The 18,692-nt window shown below is 43.5% G+C and overlaps 1 protein-coding gene across 1 annotated transcript in view; it reads left to right on the top strand.

The window, feature by feature from the left end:
- Nucleotides 1–18,692, top strand: part of LOC138350590 (uncharacterized) — a 189,249-nt gene that overhangs the window by 123,033 nt on the left and 47,524 nt on the right. The window lies entirely within an intron of this gene.

The following is an 18,692-nucleotide window of genomic DNA, read 5'->3' on the forward strand; positions in this document are numbered from 1 at the left end:
GTCAGCTGTGCCTGTCTGTGTTTTGTTGTGATTCAACACAAAATAACCATGTAATTCAATGAGTTTGAAATTCAATGTGTATAGGAAACCAACCAATGTGTATAGGGAACCAACCAATGTGTATAGGGAACCAACCAATGTGTATAGGGAACCAACCAATGTATATAGGGAACCTAAAAATGTGTACAGAAAACCTACCAATGTGTGCACGTATGTTCATTTTACTCAAATCATCATATTCAGGTTAAGGTTAGGTTAGGTTAGGTTAGGTTAGGTTAGGTTAGGTTAAGAATGTTTCTCAGAGCCCTGAGAGTTAGGTTAGGTTAGGTTAGGTTAGGTTAAGAATGTTTCTCAGAGCCCTGAGAGTTTGCAGGCCGTAATTTTTTGACGAAGAAATAACAAAAAAATTGAAATTGTGAAGAAGTTAAAATACCCGAAATCAGTTTTGAATTTCTCGTTTAGTCCACCAAAAATGACGTTCTACAAACAAGCTCCCAAGTCTAAGCCAGAAATAAAAAGCTCGTTGGTATGACCATATATTGAATGGTCTAGAACATCTTGCCCTGAACAACCTCAATATTATCCCAGTGTTCAAAAATAATAACACAGTTAAGTCCATGTTAATTAAGCACTCGCCCTCGTCTATAACAGGTTGTGTGTACTCCATCCCTTGTAATGAGTGTGCGTGTGTTTACATCGGCCAGACTGGTAAATCTCTTTCTTCACGATTAAAGCAACATTCATATGCTACACGTACAGCCCAGCACTCCAGTGTATTGTGAACTCGTGTGTACTCCATCCCTTGTAATGAGTGTGCGTGTGTTTACATCGGCCAGACTGGTAAATCTCTTTCTTCACGATTAAAGCAACATTCATATGCTACACGTACAAACCAGCACTCAAGTGTATTGTGAACTCGTGTGTACTCCATCCTTTGTAATGAGTGTGCATGTGTTTACATCGGCCAGACTGGTAAATCTCTTTCTTCACGGTTAAAGCAACATTCATATGCTACACGTACAAACCAGCACTCAAGTGTATTGTGAACTCGTGTGTACTCCATCCCTTGTAATGAGTGTGCGTGTGTTTACATCGGCCAGACTGGTAAATCTCTTTCTTCACGATTAAAGCAACATTCATATGCTACACGTACAAACCAGCACTCAAGTGTATTGTGAACTCGTGTGTACTCCATCCCTTGTAATGAGTGTGCATGTGTTTACATCGGCCAGACTGGTAAATCTCTTTCCTCACGATTAAAGCAACATTCATATGCTACACGTACAGACCAGCACTCAAGTGTATTGTGAACTCGTGTGTGTACTCCATCCCTTGTAATGAGTGTGCGTGTGTTTACATCGGCCAGACTGGTAAATCTCTTTCCTCACGATTAAAGCAACATTCATATGCTACACGTACAGACCAGCACTCAAGTGTATTGTGAACTCGTGTGTACTCCATCCCTTGTAATGAGTGTGCGTGTGTTTACATTGGCCAGACTGGTAAATCTCTTTCCTCACGATTAAAGCAACATTCATATGCTACACGTACAGACCAGCACTCAAGTGTATTGTGAACTCGTGTGTACTCCATCCCTTGTAATGAGTGTGCATGTGTTTACATCGGTCAGACTGGTAAATCTCTTTCCTCATGATTAAAGCAACATTCATATGCTACACGTACAGCCCAGCACTCAAGTGAATTTACATTCCCGTTTATGTGATCATTCTTGCGACTTCAGAGGGGCAAAAATGTATTGTTAAAAGTAAGGGTTTAGTTGAATGAAATGTGTTTGAGTCCGCTCTGTTCAAACATTGTGACAACAGCCTTAATGTAAGCATGTACAAGTTGGATCCCTATATAAGCCTCAATATGGCACGTCAATACAATATAGGATCCATTTAACCCCCTTTTTGTCCCCTGTTATCTGTTGGGATCCCCTTTCTTATTCTTGTATATAGGTTAATATGCCTTTATTCTTACGTTCTTAATGGTCAATATATATATATATATATATATATATATATATATATATATATATATATATATATATATATATATATATATATATATATATATATATATATGTCGTACCTAGTAGCCAGAACGCACTTCTCAGCCTACTATGCAAGGCCCGATTTGCCTAATAAGCCAAGTTTTCCTGAATTTTTATATTTTCTCTAATTTTTTTCTTATGAAATGATAAAGCTACCCATTTCATTATTATGAGGTCAATTTTTTTTTATAGGAGTTAAAATCAACGTAGATATATGACCGAACCTAACCAACCCTACCTAACCTAACCAAACCTAGGTTAGGTTAGGTTAGGTTAGGTTAGGTTAGGTTAGATAGTCGAAAAACAATTAATTCATGAAAACTTAGCTTATTAGGCAAATCGGGCCTTGCATAGTAGGCTGAGAAGTGATTTCTGGCTACTAGGTACGACATGTATATATATATATATATATATATATATATATATATATATATATATATATATATATATAATTATTAAATATGAATCGAAAAAGTAAGATTAATAATTCTAACACGAATTTTCTCTATCTTTCTTACGTTTCTTTTCACTGTTGATGGTAATTCAAAGATCAATTCTCCAAAATTCATTTTTATTTCTAATCTGACGCGACACTTGAGCGCGTCTCGTAAAACTTATTACATTTTCAAAGACTTTAGTTTTCAAACACACAACTGAAACTGAATAGAGCTTACACATCTTCAATTTTATATCTACATTTGGGTGAGGTGGATGAGGTGTAAACAATCTTTCAACAATGGGTATTGAATGGGTATTAAATTCAAACACCAGACAGAACACGAAACAATGGGTATTGAATGGAAGTAATTGTAGAAAGCCTATTGGTCCATATTTCTTGATGCTTCTATATTGGAGCGGAGTCTTGAAGTGGGTAGAATATAGTTGTGCAATAATTGGCTGTTGATTGCTGGTGTTGACTTCTTGATGTGTAGTGCCTCGCAGACGTCAAGCCGCCTGCTATCGCTGTATCTATCGATGATTTCTGTGTTGTTTGCTAAGATTTCTCTGGTGATGGTTTGGTTGTGGGAAGAGATTATATGTTCCTTAATGGAGCCCTGTTGCTTATGCATCGTTAAACGCCTGGAAAGAGATGTTGTTGTCTTGCCTATATACTGGGTTTTTTGAGGCTTACAGTCCCCAAGAGGGCATTTGAAGGCATAGACGACGTTGGTCTCTTTTAAAGCGTTCTGTTTTGTGTCTGGAGAGTTTCTCATGAGTAGGATGGCCGTTTTTCTGGTTTTATAGTAAATCGTCAGTTGTATCCTCTGATTTTTGTCTGTAGGGATAACGTTCCTATCAACAATATCTTTCAGGACCCTTTCCTCCGTTTTATGAGCTGTGGAAAAGAAGTTCCTGTAAAATAGTCTAATAGGGGGTATAGGTGTTGTGTTAGTTGTCTCTTCAGAGGTTGCATGGCGTTTCACTTTCCTTCTTATGATGTCTTCGACGAAACCATTGGAGAAGCCGTTGTTGACTAGGACCTGCCTTACCCTACAGAGTTCTTCGTCGACTTGCTTCCATTCTGAGCTGTGGCTGAGAGCACGGTCGACATATGCGTTAACAACACTCCTCTTGTACCTGTCTGGGCAGTCGCTGTTGGCATTTAGGCACATTCCTATGTTTGTTTCCTTAGTGTAGACTGCAGTGTGGAAACCTCCGCTCTTTTCCATGACTGTTACATCTAGAAAGGGCAGCTTCCCATCCTTTTCCATCTCGTAAGTGAAACGCAGCACGGAACTCTGCTCAAATGCCTCCTTCAGCTCCTGCAGATGTCTGACATCAGGTACCTGTGTAAAAATGTCGTCAACATACCTGCAGTATATGGCCGGTTTCAAGTTCATGTCGACTAAGACTTTTTGCTCGATGGTACCCATGTAGAAGTTTGCAAACAGGACACCTAGGGGAGAACCCATGGCGACCCCATCTACTTGCTTATACATGTGCCCATCTGGGCTCAAGAAGGGTGCCTCTTTAGTACAAGCTTGGAGTAGTTTCCTCAGAATATTTTCTGGTATGTCAAGAGGAGTACAGGCTGGATCACGATACACTCTGTCGGCTATCATTCCGATTGTCTCGTCCACAGGTACGTTGGTGAACAGCGATTCTACGTCCAACGAGGCTCTTATCCCTGTGGCCCGTGTGCCCCGCAGTAAGTCAACAAATTCCTTTGGAGACTTCAGGCTGAAGGCGCAAGGAACATCAGGAGTCAGCAGGCCGTTGAGTCGCTTCGCCAGTCTGTACGTGGGTGTGGGTATCTGGCTAATGATTGGCCGAAGTGGGTTTCCAGGCTTGTGCGTCTTGACATTTCCATACGCATATCCAGGTTTATATTCCCCAATGATCTTTGGCAGGTGGAGTCCGGATTTCTTGGCGTTCACAGTTTCGATCAGTTTGTTGACCTTTGCTTTTAATTCGGCTGTAGTGTCCTTCGTTACCCTTTGGAACTTAGTTTGGTCAGAGAGTATGATGTTCATTTTCGCCAGATATTCGTCTTTTTTAAGAATGACATATATTGGCGACTTGTCACCTCTCCTGACAACTATCTCCTTGTTCTCACGAAGGCTTTTAGCTGCCGCTTTAAGCTCGGGGGACAGTATGGTGCTTCTGTAGTTGCCTCGATTCTTTCCTCCTTCTGCAATAAGTTCTGCTTGTAAGGTTTCTTTGGTAGTGACCTTCTTTTGTGTCTCGAGGTCGAATATGTCGTCCAACAGAATTTCCAACTCTACTTTCCGGGCTATCTCACTCGGTCTGGACATAACATGACAGTTTATGCCCAGATTTAGGAGAGTGACTTGGTCCTCAGTGAGGTTAATTCCTGCAAGGTTCAGGAAGCCATCTCTTGGTCGTGGAATTGCCATAGGTCCTCCATATAATGTTGTTAGTTTCTTGATAATCCTTGTTTCAGTGCTGAGGTGATGTTGGTCTGTGAGGATGTCGAGGTGTTGTTCAATGTTGTTCAGCTTGTACTAAAGAGGCACCCTTCTTGAGCCCGGATGGGCACATGTATAAGCAAGTAGATGGGGTCGCCATGGGTTCTCCCCTAGGTGTCCTGTTTGCAAACTTCTACATGGGTACCATCGAGCAAAAAGTCTTAGTCGACATGAACTTGAAACCGGCCATATACTGCAGGTATGTTGACGACATTTTTACACAGGTACCTGATGTCAGACATCTGCAGGAGCTGAAGGAGGCATTTGAGCAGAGTTCCGTGCTGCGTTTCACTTACGAGATGGAAAAGGATGGGAAGCTGCCCTTTCTAGATGTAACAGTCATGGAAAAGAGCGGAGGTTTCCACACTGCAATCTACGCTAAGGAAACAAACATAGGAATGTGCCTAAATGCCAACAGCGACTGCCCAGACAGGTACAAGAGGAGTGTTGTTAATGCATATGTCGACCGTGCTCTCAGCCACAGCTCAGAATGGAAGCAAGTCGACGAAGAACTCTGTAGGGTAAGGCAATAACGGCTTCTCCAATGGTTTCGTCGAAGACATCATAAGAAGGAAAGTGAAAAGCCATGCAACCTCTGAAGAGACAACTAACACAACACCTATACCCCCTATTAGACTATTTTACAGGAACTTCTTTTCCACAGCTCATAAAACGGAGGAAAGGGTCCTGAAAGATATTGTTAATAGAAACGTTATCCCTACAGACAAAAATCAGAGGATACAACTGACGATTTACTATAAAACCAGAAAAACGGCCAGCCTACTCATGAGAAACTCTCCAGACAAAACAGAACGCTTTAAAAGAGACTAACGTCGTCTATGCCTTCAAATGCCCACTTGGGGACTGTAAGCTCCAAAAAACCCAGTATATAGGCAAGACAACAACATCTCTTTCTAGGCGTTTAACGATGCATAAGCAACAGGGTTCCATTAAGGAACATATAATCTCTTCCCACAACCAAACCATCGCCAGAGAAATCCTAGTAAACAACACAGAAATCATCGATAGATACAGCGATAGCAGGCGGCTTGACGTTTGCGAGGCACTACACATCAAGAAGTCAACACCAGCAATCAACAGCCAATTATTGCACAACTATATTCTACCCACCTCAAGACTCCGCTCCAATATAGAAGCATCAAGAAATATGGACCAATAGGATTTCTACAAACACTTCTATTCAATATCCATTGCTTCGTGTTCTGTCTTGTGTTGATGAAATTAATACCCTATTAATACTCTTGTTCTGTCTTGTGTTGATGAAATTAATACCCTATTAATACCACACTTTGTTCTGTCTTGTGTTAATGCCACCTCACCCCATCCACCTCACTCAAATGTAGATATAAAATCGGAGATACGTAAGTTCTATTCAGTTGTTTATTTGTGAACTAAAGTCTTTGAAAATGTAATAAGTTTTACGAAACGCGCCCGTGTCGCGTCAGACTAGAAATAAAAATTAATTTTGGAGAATTGATTTTTGATTTACCTCCAACAGTGAAGCGTAATGTACGAAAGATTGAGAAAATTCGTGTTAGAATTATTAATCTTACTTTTTCGGTCATATTTAATAATATATATATATATATATATATATATATATATATATATATATATATATATATATATATATATTTATATATTTATATATATATATATATATATATGTCGTACCTAGTAGCCAGAACGCACTTCTCGGCCTACTATGCAAGGCCCGATTTGCCTAATAGGCCGCCGAGTGATTTTCTTTATTTTCAATAAATTGTTTCCAATTAGTTTATTTGAATTATTATTATTATATTATATTAATAACATAAATTATTGACTTAATTGTGTTAGTTTAGGTTAGGTTAGGTAGGGTTGGTTAGGTTAGGTAGGTTAGGTTAGGTAGGTTAGGTTAGGTTAGGTAGGGTTGGTTAGGTTAGGTTAGGTAGGTTAGGTTAGGTTAGGTTAGGTAGGGTTGGTTAGGTTAGGTTTGGTAGGTTAGGTTAGGTTAGGTAGGTTAGGATAGGTAGGTTAGGTTAGGTTAGGTAGGGTTGGTTAGGTTAGGTTAGGTAGGTTAGGTTAGGTTAGGTTAGGTAGGGTTGGTTAGGTTAGGTTAGGTAGGTTAGGTAGGGTTGGTTAGGTTAGGTTAGGTAGGTTAGGTTAGGTTAGGTAGGTTAGGTTAGGTAGGTTAGGTTAGGTTAGGTAGGGTTGGTTAGGTTAGGTAGGTTAGGTTAGGTTAGGTTAGGTAGGGTTGATTAGGTTAGGTAGGTTAGGTTAGGTTAGGTAGGTTAGGTTAGGTTAGGTTAGGTAGGTTAGGTTAGGTTAGGTTAGGTAGGTTAGGTTAGGTTAGGTTAGGTAGGTTAGGTTAGGTAGGTTAGGTTAGGTTAGGTAGGTTAGGTAGGTTAGGTTAGGTTAGGTTAGGTTAGGTAGGTTAGGTTAGGTTAGGTAGGTTAGGTTAGGTTAGGTAGGGTAGGTTAGGTTAGGTAGGTAAGGTAGGTTAGGTTAGGTTAGGTAGGGTAGGTTAGGTTAGGTAGGTAAGTTAGGTTAGGTAGGGTAGGGTAGGTTAGGTTAGGTAGGTAAGGTAGGTTAGGTTAGGTAGGTAGGTTAGGTTAGGTTAGGTTAGGTAGGTTAGGTAGGGTTGGTTAGGTTAGGTAGGTTAGGTTAGGTAAGGTAGGTTAGGTTAGGTTAGGTAGGGTAGGTTAGATTAGGTAGGTTAGGTTAGGTAGGTTAGGTTAGGTTAGGTAGGTAAGGTAGGTTAGGTTAGGTTAGGTAGGGTAGGTTAGGTTAGGTTAGGTTAGGTAGGTTAGGTTAGGTTAGGTTAGGTAGGTTAGGTTAGGTAGGTAAGGTAGGTTAGGTAGGTTAGGTAGGGTAGGTTAGGTTAGGTAGGTTAGGTTAGGTAGGTTAGGTTAGGTTAGGTAGGTAAGGTAGGATAGGTTAGGTTAGGTAGGGTAGGTTAGGTTAGGTAGGTTAGGTTAGGTAGGGTAGGGTAGGTTAGGTAAGGTAAGGTAGGTTAGGTTAGGTTAGGTAGGTAAGGTAGGTTAGGTAGGGTAGGTTAGGTTAGGTTAGGTTAGGTTAGGTAGGTTAGGTAGGGTAGGTTAGGTTAGGTTAGGTTAGGTTAGGTTAGGTAGGTAAGGTAGGTTAGGTTAGGTAGGTAAGGTAGGGTAGGTTAGGTAGGTTAGGTTAGGTTAGGTAGGGTAGGTTAGATTAGGTAGGTTAGGTTAGGTAGGTTAGGTTAGGTTAGGTTAGGTTAGGTAGGTTAGGTTAGGTAGGTTAGGTTAGGTAGGTTAGGTTAGGTTAGGTTAGGTAGGGTAGGTTAGATTAGGTAGGTTAGGTTAGGTAGGTTAGGTTAGGTAGGTTAGGTTAGGTAGGTTAGGTTAGGTTAGGTTAGGTAGGTAAGGTAGGTTAGGTAGGGTAGGGTAGGTTAGGTAGGTAAGGTAGGTTAGGTTAGGTAGGTAAGGTAGGTTAGGTTAGGTAGGTTAGGTTAGGTCATATATCTACGTTAGTTTTAACTAAAATTAAATTGTTTTTAACTCATACATTATAAAAGCTTTATCATTCCATAAGAATAAAATATTGAAAAATATATAAATTCAGGACAGCACACTGGACTTGTGATCCTGTGGTCCTGGGTTCGATCCCGGGCGCCGGCGAGAAACAATGGGCAGAGTTTCTTTCACCCTATGCCCCTGTTACCTAGCAGTAAAATAGGTACCTGGGTGTTAGTCAGCTGTCACGGGCTGCTTCCTGGGGGTGGAGGCCTGGTCGAGGACCGGGCCGCGGGGACACTAAAGCCCCGAAATCATCTCAAGATAACCTCAAGATAACGATTACAATAGGATGAAGCAGTTGAATATGGCAGGCAGTTCCCGCAGAGTTTAATCATTTATTTCAGAAAACTTGGCGCATTTCTGTATGAGTGCAGCCTTACTGCTGTCTTCTCAGGCACACCCTCATAGTGCCTCTGGAGTGTGCCAGTGCTGGCTACTGAACACCTGGCCCTGTATGACTATATAGTGTGCTGACCAGACTACACACTAGAAGGTGAAGGGACGACAACGTTTCAGTCCGTCGTGGACCATTCACAATCAACTTGAGAATGGCCCAGAACGGACCGAAACGTGGTCGTCCCTTCACCTTCTAGTGTGTGGTCTGGTTAACATACGTCAGCCACGTCTCATCGCCTGCATAACTATATTGTGTGTTAGGGACTTCTAGCATCATTTAGAGAGTGATGGGTGGTGGCTGAGTGGACAGCGCTCTAGACTCGTGGACCAAGGGACCGGAGTTCGAAAAAACAAATGGGCAGTTTCCTTCACCCTGGTTCCCCCTGTTACCTAGCAGTAAATAGGTACCCGGGAGTAAGAGAACTGCTACGGGCTGCTTCCTGTGTGTGTGTGTGTGTGTGTGTGTGTACTCACCTAATTGTACTCACCTAATTGTGCTTGCGGGGGTTGAGCTCTGGCTCTTTGGTCCCGCCTCTCAACTGTCAATCAACTGGTGTACAGATTCCTGAGCCTATTGGGCTCTATCATATCTACATTTGAAACTGTGTATGGAGTCAGCCTCCACCACATCACTTCCTAGTGCATTCCATTTACTAACTACTCTGACACTGAAAAAGTTCTTTCTAATGTCTCTGTGGCTCATTTGGGTACTCAACTTCCACCTGTGTCCCCTTGTTCGCGTCCCTCCAGTGTTGAATAATTCATCCTTGTTTACCCGGTCGATTCCCCTGAGGATTTTGTAGGTTGTGATCATGTCCCCCCTTACTCTTCTGTCTTCCAGTGTCGTAAGGTGCATTTCCCGCAGCCTTTCCTCATAACTCATGCCTCTTAGTTCTGGGACTAGTCTAGTAGCATACCTTTGGACTTTTTCCAGCTTCGTCTTGTGCTTGACAAGGTACGGGCTCCATGCTGGGGCCGCATACTCCAGGATTGGTCTTACATATGTTGTGTACAAGATTCTGAATGATTCCTTACACAGGTTCCTGAACGCTGTTGTGATGTTAGCCAGCCTCGCATATGCCGCAGACGTTATTCTCTTTATGTGGGCTTCAGGAGACAGGTTTGGTGTGATGTGTGTGTGTGTGTGTGTGTGTGTGTGTGTGTGTGTGTGTGTGTGTGTGTGTGTGTGTGTGTGTGTGTGAAAAAAGTAGTTAGTAACAGTTGATTGATTGACAGTTGAGAGGCGGGCCGAAAGAGCAGAGCTCAACCCCCGCAAGCACAACTAGATGATTACAACTAGGTGAATATAGTTATTTGAAACTCTGTAACCCTTCATATAGTCTAGGACAGGTGTGTAAATGTCCAGGTACCTTAGTATCACACACCTGGCTCTTGACCCACACTGTGTAACCCTTCATATAGTCTAGGGCAGGTGTATAAATGTCCAGGGACCTTAGTATCACACACCTGGCTCTTGACACACACAGTGTAACCCTTTATATAGTCTAGGACAGGTGTATAAATGTCCAGGTACCTTAGTATCACACACCTGGCTCTTGACACACACAGTGTAACCCTTCATATAGTCTAGGACAGGTGTATAAATGTCCAGGTACCTTAGTATCACACACCTGGCTCTTGACACACACTGTGTAACCCTTCATATAGTCTAGGACAGGTGTATAAATGTCCAGGTACCTTAGTATCACACACCTGGCTCTTGACACACACTGTGTAACCCTTCATAAAGTCTAGGACAGGTGTATAAATGTCCAGGTACCTTAGTATCACACCTGGCTCTTGACACACACTGTGTAACCCTTCATATAGTCTAGGGCAGGTGTGTAAATGTCCAGGTACCTTAGTATCACACACCTGGCTCTTGACCCACACTGTGTAACCCTTCATATAGTCTAGGGCAGGTGTATAAATGTCCAGGTACCTTAGTATCTCACACCTGGCTCTTGACACACACTGTGTAACCCTTCATATAGTCTAGGGCAGGTGTATAAATGTCCAGGTACCTTAGTATCACACACCTGGCTCTTGACACACACAGTGTAACCCTTCATATAGTCTAGGACAGGTGTATAAATGTCCAGGTACCTTAGTATCACACACCTGGCTCTTGACACACACAGTGTAACCCTTCATATAGTCTAGGACAGGTGTATAAATGTCCAGGTACCTTAGTATCACACACCTGGCTCTTGACACACACTGTGTAACCCTTCATATAGTCTAGGGCAGGTGTATAAATGTCCAGGTACCTTAGTATCACACACCTGGCTCTTGACACACACAGTGTAACCCTTCATATAGTCTAGGGCAGGTGTATAAATGTCCAGGGACCTTAGTATCACACACCTGGCTCTTGACACACACAGTGTAACCCTTCATATAGTCTAGGAGAGCTGGTTGGTCAGTAAGGTGTTGTGGTGGTCTTAATAACCCTCCAGTGGTTGACAGGCCTTAAGTCCAACACCAAACTTGCTGGTTGGTCAGTAAGGTGTTGTGGTGGTCTTAATAACCCTCCAGTGGTTGACAGGCCTTAAGTCCAACACCAAACTTGCTGGTTGGTCAGTAAGGTGTTGTGGTGGTCTTTAGGGAGTATAAGTGCCAAATATGCCAAAAATATGCAATAAATGAAAACTAGTTCGATTTCATTCCAACTTTTTTGACGAGTTGTATATGAAAAGAGTTTCATCTGGTCCAAGTCTCAACATCGTAGCATAAATTGGAAGCGAGAAAAAATATTGAATTGTGTGTCAAATTTTGTTCAAAATGTTCAAAAATGAACATCAAACCCAAGTGTGAACTGAAATCATGTCTATAACTCTCAGTAAGAACAATATCATATATTAGAAGTAAGTAAGTAATTATCAAAAGAAGGCACCAAACCGGGAAGGCTATGTAGCACCATCAAAGACGCAAAATAATCAGAGGGCGCTAAATATCACCAAGGATGCCAATACGAGAACAAAAACGCATAAGGCGAACGATATCAAAAGTATCCGAGTCACCAAGAAGTCTATCGAGGGACAGGTGACCGCGAGGGGCGGTCGGAAAGCAAGACACACGCTCGTCCTGGAAGTCAGGACATTCAAGAAGGACATGCACGACCGTAAGAGGGACAATGCAACTAGGACAATAAGGAGCAGGGCGGCGCTCCATCAAGTGACCATGGGTTAAGCGAGTATGGCCAATACGCAACCTCGCCAGAGCTGTTTCCCACCGCCGGTTACGGTGGAAGGAGGACGGCCACGAGGAAACACAACATTTAAGAGTACGGAGCTTGTTACCAGTAACAGACAACCAAGAAGAAGCCTATCTGTAAGTGTGCCAATTTTGGAGGAAATTGGTTGATGTCAACCTCAGCCATAGATGGCAGCACCTTAAACTTTATTTTTTACTAATATATTTTCAAGTAACATAAACATTCTTATAACTCATTTCTTATTCAATTTACATGAAACTTACACATTATATGTAGAGTTTATGTATATACAAATCTACATAAAACATTTTTTCCAAAGTTCATTCATTGATTTTATAATAGCAATAAACCATGATATATTTTCATCATTTTTTATGGAACTTTGACTATTTGTATTAAAAAAAACTAAACATATTTTGGAAAATCCTCTAAATCAGAACCTTTATGATATACTAATGTGATGGAAGAGTGACATAGAAATGATTTAATTTGAAACTTGTGGTTGTAGTTGCGATTTGAAAATATGTCAAATTCGTTGAAAAGAAATCTCCCTTTCTATGTAGGCTGCAGTACTGAAACTTTGAACAAAATCTCCCTTTCTATGTAGGCTGCAGTACTGAAACTTTGAACAAAATCTCCCTTTCTATGTAGGCTGCAGTACTGAAACTTGGAACAAAATCTCCCTTTCTATGTAGGCTGCAGTACTGAAACTTGGAACAAAATCTCCCTTTCTATGTAGGCTGCAGTACTGAAACTTGGAACAATTGCAGCACTTTTCAGATACAACAAGTGAAAAATAATTGGTTGACATTGAACAACTTATAAGGAACGAAGTTATGCCCACTTAATAACCCTCCAGAGGTTGATAGGCCTTAAGTCCAACACCAAACGAGCTGGTTGGTCAGTAAGGTGTTGTGGTGGTCTTAATAACCCTCCAGTGGTTGATAGGTCTTAAGTCCAACACCAAACTTGTTGGTTGGTCAGTAAGGTGCTGTGGTGGTCTTAATAACCCTCCAGAGATTGATAGGCCTTAAGTCCAACACCAAACTTGTTGGTTGGTCAGTAAGGTGTTGTGGTGGTCTTAATAACCCTCCAGAGATTGATAGGCCTTAAGTCCAACACCAAACTTACTGGTTGGTCAGTAAGGTGTTGTGGTGGTCTTAATAACCCTCCAGAGGTTGATAGGCCTTAAGTCCAACACCAAACTTACTGGTTGGTCAGTAAGGTGTTGTGGTGGTCTTAATAACCCTCCAGAGGTTGATAGGCCTTAAGTCCAACACCAAACTTACTGGTTGGTCAGTAAGGTGTTGTGGTGGTCTTAATAACCCTCCAGAGGTTGATAGGCCTTACGTCCAACACCAAACCAATATGTTATTACGTATCATAATTAAGTGTGAATTACCTGGTTCGAGCCCCTGCACCCCCCCCCCCCCACCAGTGGACGGATTGCAATACAATTTTATTTAAACTTTACTGACAAGTAGTTAGGTAATGATTAGTGGGATATTATCCCTTAATGACCTCCTGTGAGGGCGTGTTCTCTAGTTCTCTCACCTGTGGTGTTCTCTAGTTCTCTCAGCTGTGTTCTCTAGTTCTCTCACCTGTGGTGTTCTCTAGTTCTCTCACCTGTGGTGTTCTCTAGTTCTCTCACCTGTGGTGTTCTCTAGTTCTCTCACCTGTGGTGTTCTCTAGCTCTCTCAACTGTGGTGTTCTCTCACCTGTAGTGTTCACCAGTTCTCTCACCTGCGGTGTTCACCAGTTCTCTCGCCTATGGTGTTCTCTAGTTCTCTCACCTGTGGTGTTCCCTAGTTCTCTCACCTGTGGTGTTCTCTAGTTCTCTCACCTGTGGTGTTCTCTAGTTCTCTCACCTGTGGTGTTCTCTAGTTCTCTCACCTGTGGTGTTCTCTAGTTCTCTCACCTGTGGTGTTCTCTAGTTCTCTCACCTGTGGTGTTCTCTAGTTCTCTCACCTGTGGTGTTCTCTAGTTCTCTCACCTGTGTTCTCTAGTTCTCTCACCTGTGGTGTTCTCTAGTTCTCTCACCTGTGGTGTTCTCTAGTTCTCTCACCTGTGGTGTTCTCTAGTTCTCTCACCTGTGGTGTTCTCTAGTTCTCTCACCTGTGGTGTTCTCTAGCTCTCTCAACTGTGGTGTTCTCTCACCTGTGGTGTTCTCTAGTTCTCTCACCTGTGGTGTTCACCAGTTCTCTCACCTGTGGTGTTCACCAGTTCTCTCACCTGCGGTGTTCTCTAGTTCTCTCACCTGTGGTGTTCTCTAGTTCTCTCACCTGTGGTGTTCTCTAGTTCTCTCACCTGTGGTGTTCTCTAGTTCTCTCACCTGTGGTGTTCTCTAGTTCTCTCACCTGTGGTGTTCTCTAGTTCTCTCACCTGTGGTGTTCTCTAGTTCTCTCACCTGTGGTGTTCTCTAGTTCTCTCACCTGTGGTGTTCTCTAGTTCTCTCACCTGTGGTGTTCTCTAGTTCTCTCACCTGTGGTGTTCTCTAGTTCTCTCACCTGTGGTGTTCTCTAGTTCTCTCACCTGTGGTGTTCTCTAGTTCTCTCACCTGTGGTGTTCTCTAGTTCTCTCACCTGTGGAGTTCTCTAGTTCTCTCACCTGTGGAGTTCTCTAGTTCTCTCACCTTTGGTGTTCTCTAGTTCTCTCACCTTTGGTGTTCTCTAGTTCTCTCACCTTTGGTGTTCTCTAGTTCTCTCACATGTGGTGTTCTCTAGTTCTCTCACCTGTGGTGTTCTCTAGGTCTCTCACCTGTGGTGTTCTCTCACCTGTGGTGTTCTCTAGTTCTCTGACCTGTGGTGTTCTCTAGTTCTCTGACCTGTGGTGTTCTCTAGTTCTCTCACATGTGGTGTTCTCTAGTTCTCTCACCTGTGGTGTTCTCTAGTTCTCTCACCTGTGGTGTTCTCTAGTTCTCTCACCTGTGGTGTTCTCCAGTTCTCTCACCTGTGGTGTTCTCCAGTTCTCTCACCTGTGGTGTTCTCCAGTTCTCTCACCTGTGGTGTTCTCCAGTTCTCTCACCTGTGGTGTTCTCCAGTTCTCTCACCTGTGGTGTTCTCCAGTTCTCTCACCTGTGGTGTTCTCCAGTTCTCTCACCTGTGGTGTTCTCCAGTTCTCTCACCTGTGGTGTTCTCTAGTTCTCTCACCTGTGGTGTTCTCTAGTTCTCTCACCTGTGGTGTTCTCTAGTTCTCTCACCTGTGGTGTTCTCTAGTTCTCTCACCTGTGTTCTCTAGTTCTCTCACCTGTGGTGTTCTCTAGTTCTCTCACCTGTGGTGTTCTCTAGTTCTCTCACCTGTGGTGTTCTCTAGTTCTCTCACCAGTGGTGTTCTCTAGTTCTCTCACCTGTGGAGTTCTCTAGTTCTCTCACCTGTGGAGTTCTCTAGTTCTCTCACCTTTGGTGTTCTCTAGTTCTCTCACCTTTGGTGTTCTCTAGTTCTCTCACCTTTGGTGTTCTCTAGTTCTCTCACATGTGGTGTTCACCAGTTCTCTCACCTGTGGTGTTCTCTAGGTCTTTCACCTGTGGTGTTCTCTCACCTGTGGTGTTCTCTAGTTCTCTGACCTGTGGTGTTCTCTAGTTCTCTGACCTGTGGTGTTCTCTAGTTCTCTCACATGTGGTGTTCTCTAGTTCTCTCACATGTGGTGTTCTCTAGTTCTCTCACATGTGGTGTTCTCTAGTTCTCTCTCATGTGGTGTTCTCTAGTTCTCTCACATGTGGTGTTCTCTAGTTCTCTCACCTGTGGTGTTCTCTAGTTCTCTCACCTGTGGTGTTCTCTCACCTGTGGTGTTCTCTAGTTCTCACCTGTGGTGTTCACCAGTTCTCTCACCTGTGGTGTTCACCAGTTCTCTAACCTGTGGTGTTCTCTAGTTCTCTCACCTGTGGTGTTCTCTAGTTCTCTCACCTGTGTTCTCGAGTTCTCTCACCTGTGGTGTTCTCTAGTTCTCTCACCTGTGGTGTTCTCTAGTTCTCTCACCTGTGGTGTTCTCTAGTTCTCTCACCTGTGGTGTTCTCTAGTTCTCTCACCTGTGGTGTTCTCTAGTTCTCTCACCTGTGGTGTTCTCTAGTTCTCTCACCTGTGGTGTTCTCTAGTTCTCTCACCTGTGGTGTTCTCTAGTTCTCTCACCTGTGGAGTTCTCTAGTTCTCTCACCTGTGGAGTTCTCTAGTTCTCTCACCTTTGGTGTTCTCTAGTTCTCTCACCTTTGGTGTTCTCTAGTTCTCTCACATGTGGTGTTCTCTAGTTCTCTCACCTGTGGTGTTCTCTAGGTCTCTCACCTGTGGTGTTCTCTCACCTGTGGTGTTCTCTAGTTCTCTGACCTGTGGTGTTCTCTAGTTCTCTGACCTGTGGTGTTCTCTAGTTCTCTCACATGTGGTGTTCTCTAGTTCTCTCACCTGTGGTGTTCTCTAGTTCTCTCACCTGTGGTGTTCTCTAGTTCTCTCACCTGTGGTGTTCTCCAGTTCTCTCACCTGTGGTGTTCTCCAGTTCTCTCACCTGTGGTGTTCTCCAGTTCTCTCACCTGTGGTGTTCTCCAGTTCTCTCACCTGTGGTGTTCTCCAGTTCTCTCACCTGTGGTGTTCTCCAGTTCTCTCACCTGTGGTGTTCTCCAGTTCTCTCACCTGTGGTGTTCTCCAGTTCTCTCACCTGTGGTGTTCTCTAGTTCTCTCACCTGTGGTGTTCTCTAGTTCTCTCACCTGTGGTGTTCTCTAGTTCTCTCACCTGTGGTGTTCTCTAGTTCTCTCACCTGTGTTCTCTAGTTCTCTCACCTGTGGTGTTCTCTAGTTCTCTCACCTGTGGTGTTCTCTAGTTCTCTCACCAGTGGTGTTCTCTAGTTCTCTCACCTGTGGAGTTCTCTAGTTCTCTCACCTGTGGAGTTCTCTAGTTCTCTCACATGTGGTGTTCTCTAGTTCTCTCACCTGTGGTGTTCACCAGTTCTCTCACCTGTGGTGTTCTCTAGGTCTCTCACCTGTGGTGTTCTCTAGTTCTCTCACCTTTGGTGTTCTCTAGTTCTCTCACATGTGGTGTTCTCTAGTTCTCTCACCTGTGGTGTTCACCAGTTCTCTCACCTGTGGTGTTCTCTAGGTCTCTCACCTTTGGTGTTCTCTAGTTCTCTCACCTTTGGTGTTCTCTAGTTCTCTCACATGTGGTGTTCTCTAGTTCTCTCACCTGTGGTGTTCACCAGTTCTCTCACCTGTGGTGTTCTCTAGGTCTCTCACCTGTGGTGTTCTCTCACCTGTGGTGTTCTCTAGTTCTCTGACCTGTGGTGTTCTCTAGTTCTCTGACCTGTGGTGTTCTCTAGTTCTCTCACATGTGGTGTTCTCTAGTTCTCTCACATGTGGTGTTCTCTAGTTCTCTCACATGTGGTGTTCTCTAGTTCTCTCACATGTGGTGTTCTCTAGTTCTCTCACATGTGGTGTTCTCTAGTTCTCTCACCTGTGGTGTTCTCTAGTTCTCTCACCTGTGGTGTTCTCTCACCTGTGGTGTTCTCTAGTTCTCACCTGTGGTGTTCACCAGTTCTCTCACCTGTGGTGTTCACCAGTTCTCTAACCTGTGGTGTTCTCTAGTTCTCTCACCTGTGGTGTTCTCTAGTTCTCTCACCTGTGTTCTCGAGTTCTCTCACCTGTGGTGTTCTCTAGTTCTCTCACCTGTGGTGTTCTCTAGTTCTCTCACCTGTGGCGTTCTCTCACCTGTGGTGTTCTCTAGTTCTCTCACCTGTGGTGTTCTCTAGTTCTCTCACCTGTGGTGTTCTCTCACCTGTGGTGTTCTCTAGTTCTCTCACCTGTGGTGTTCTCTCACCTGTGGTGTTCTCTAGTTCTCTCACCTGTGGTGTTCTCTAGTTCTCTCACCTGTGGTGTTCTCTCACCTGTGGTGTTCACCAGTTCTCTCACCTGTGGTGTTCACCAGTTCTCTCACCTGTGGTGTTCTCTCACCTGTGGTGTTCTCTAGTTCTCTCACCTGTGGTGTTCTCTCACCTGTGGTGTTCTCTAGTTCTCTCACCTGTGGTGTTCTCTAGTTCTCTCACCTGTGGTGTTCTCTCACCTGTGGTGTTCTCTAGTTCTCTCACCTGTGGTGTTCTCTCACCTGTGGTGTTCTCTAGTTCTCTCACCTGTGGTGTTCTCTAGTTCTCTCACCTGTGGTGTTCTCTCACCTGTGGTGTTCTCTAGTTCTCTCACCTGTGGTGTTCTCTCACCACAGGTGTTCTCTAGTTCTCTCACCTGTGGTGTTCTCTCACCTGTGGTGTTCACCAGTTCTCTCACCTGTGGTGTTCTCTCACCTGTGGTGTTCTTCAGTTCTCTCACCTGTGGTGTTCTCCAGTTCTCTCACCTGTGTTCTTCAGTTCTCTCACCTGTGGTGTTCTCCAGTTCTCTCACCTGTGGTGTTCTCTCACCTGTGGTGTTCTCTCACCTGTGGTGTTCTCTAGTTCTCTCACCTGTGGTGTTCTCTAGTTCTCTCACCTGTGGTGTTCACCAGTTCTCTCACCTGTGGTGTTCACCAGTTCTCTCACCTGTGGTGTTCACCAGTTCTCTCACCTGAGGTGTTC

Source organism: Procambarus clarkii, chromosome 46, assembly GCF_040958095.1.
Source record: "Procambarus clarkii isolate CNS0578487 chromosome 46, FALCON_Pclarkii_2.0, whole genome shotgun sequence".
Taxonomy (NCBI): domain Eukaryota; kingdom Metazoa; phylum Arthropoda; class Malacostraca; order Decapoda; family Cambaridae; genus Procambarus; species Procambarus clarkii.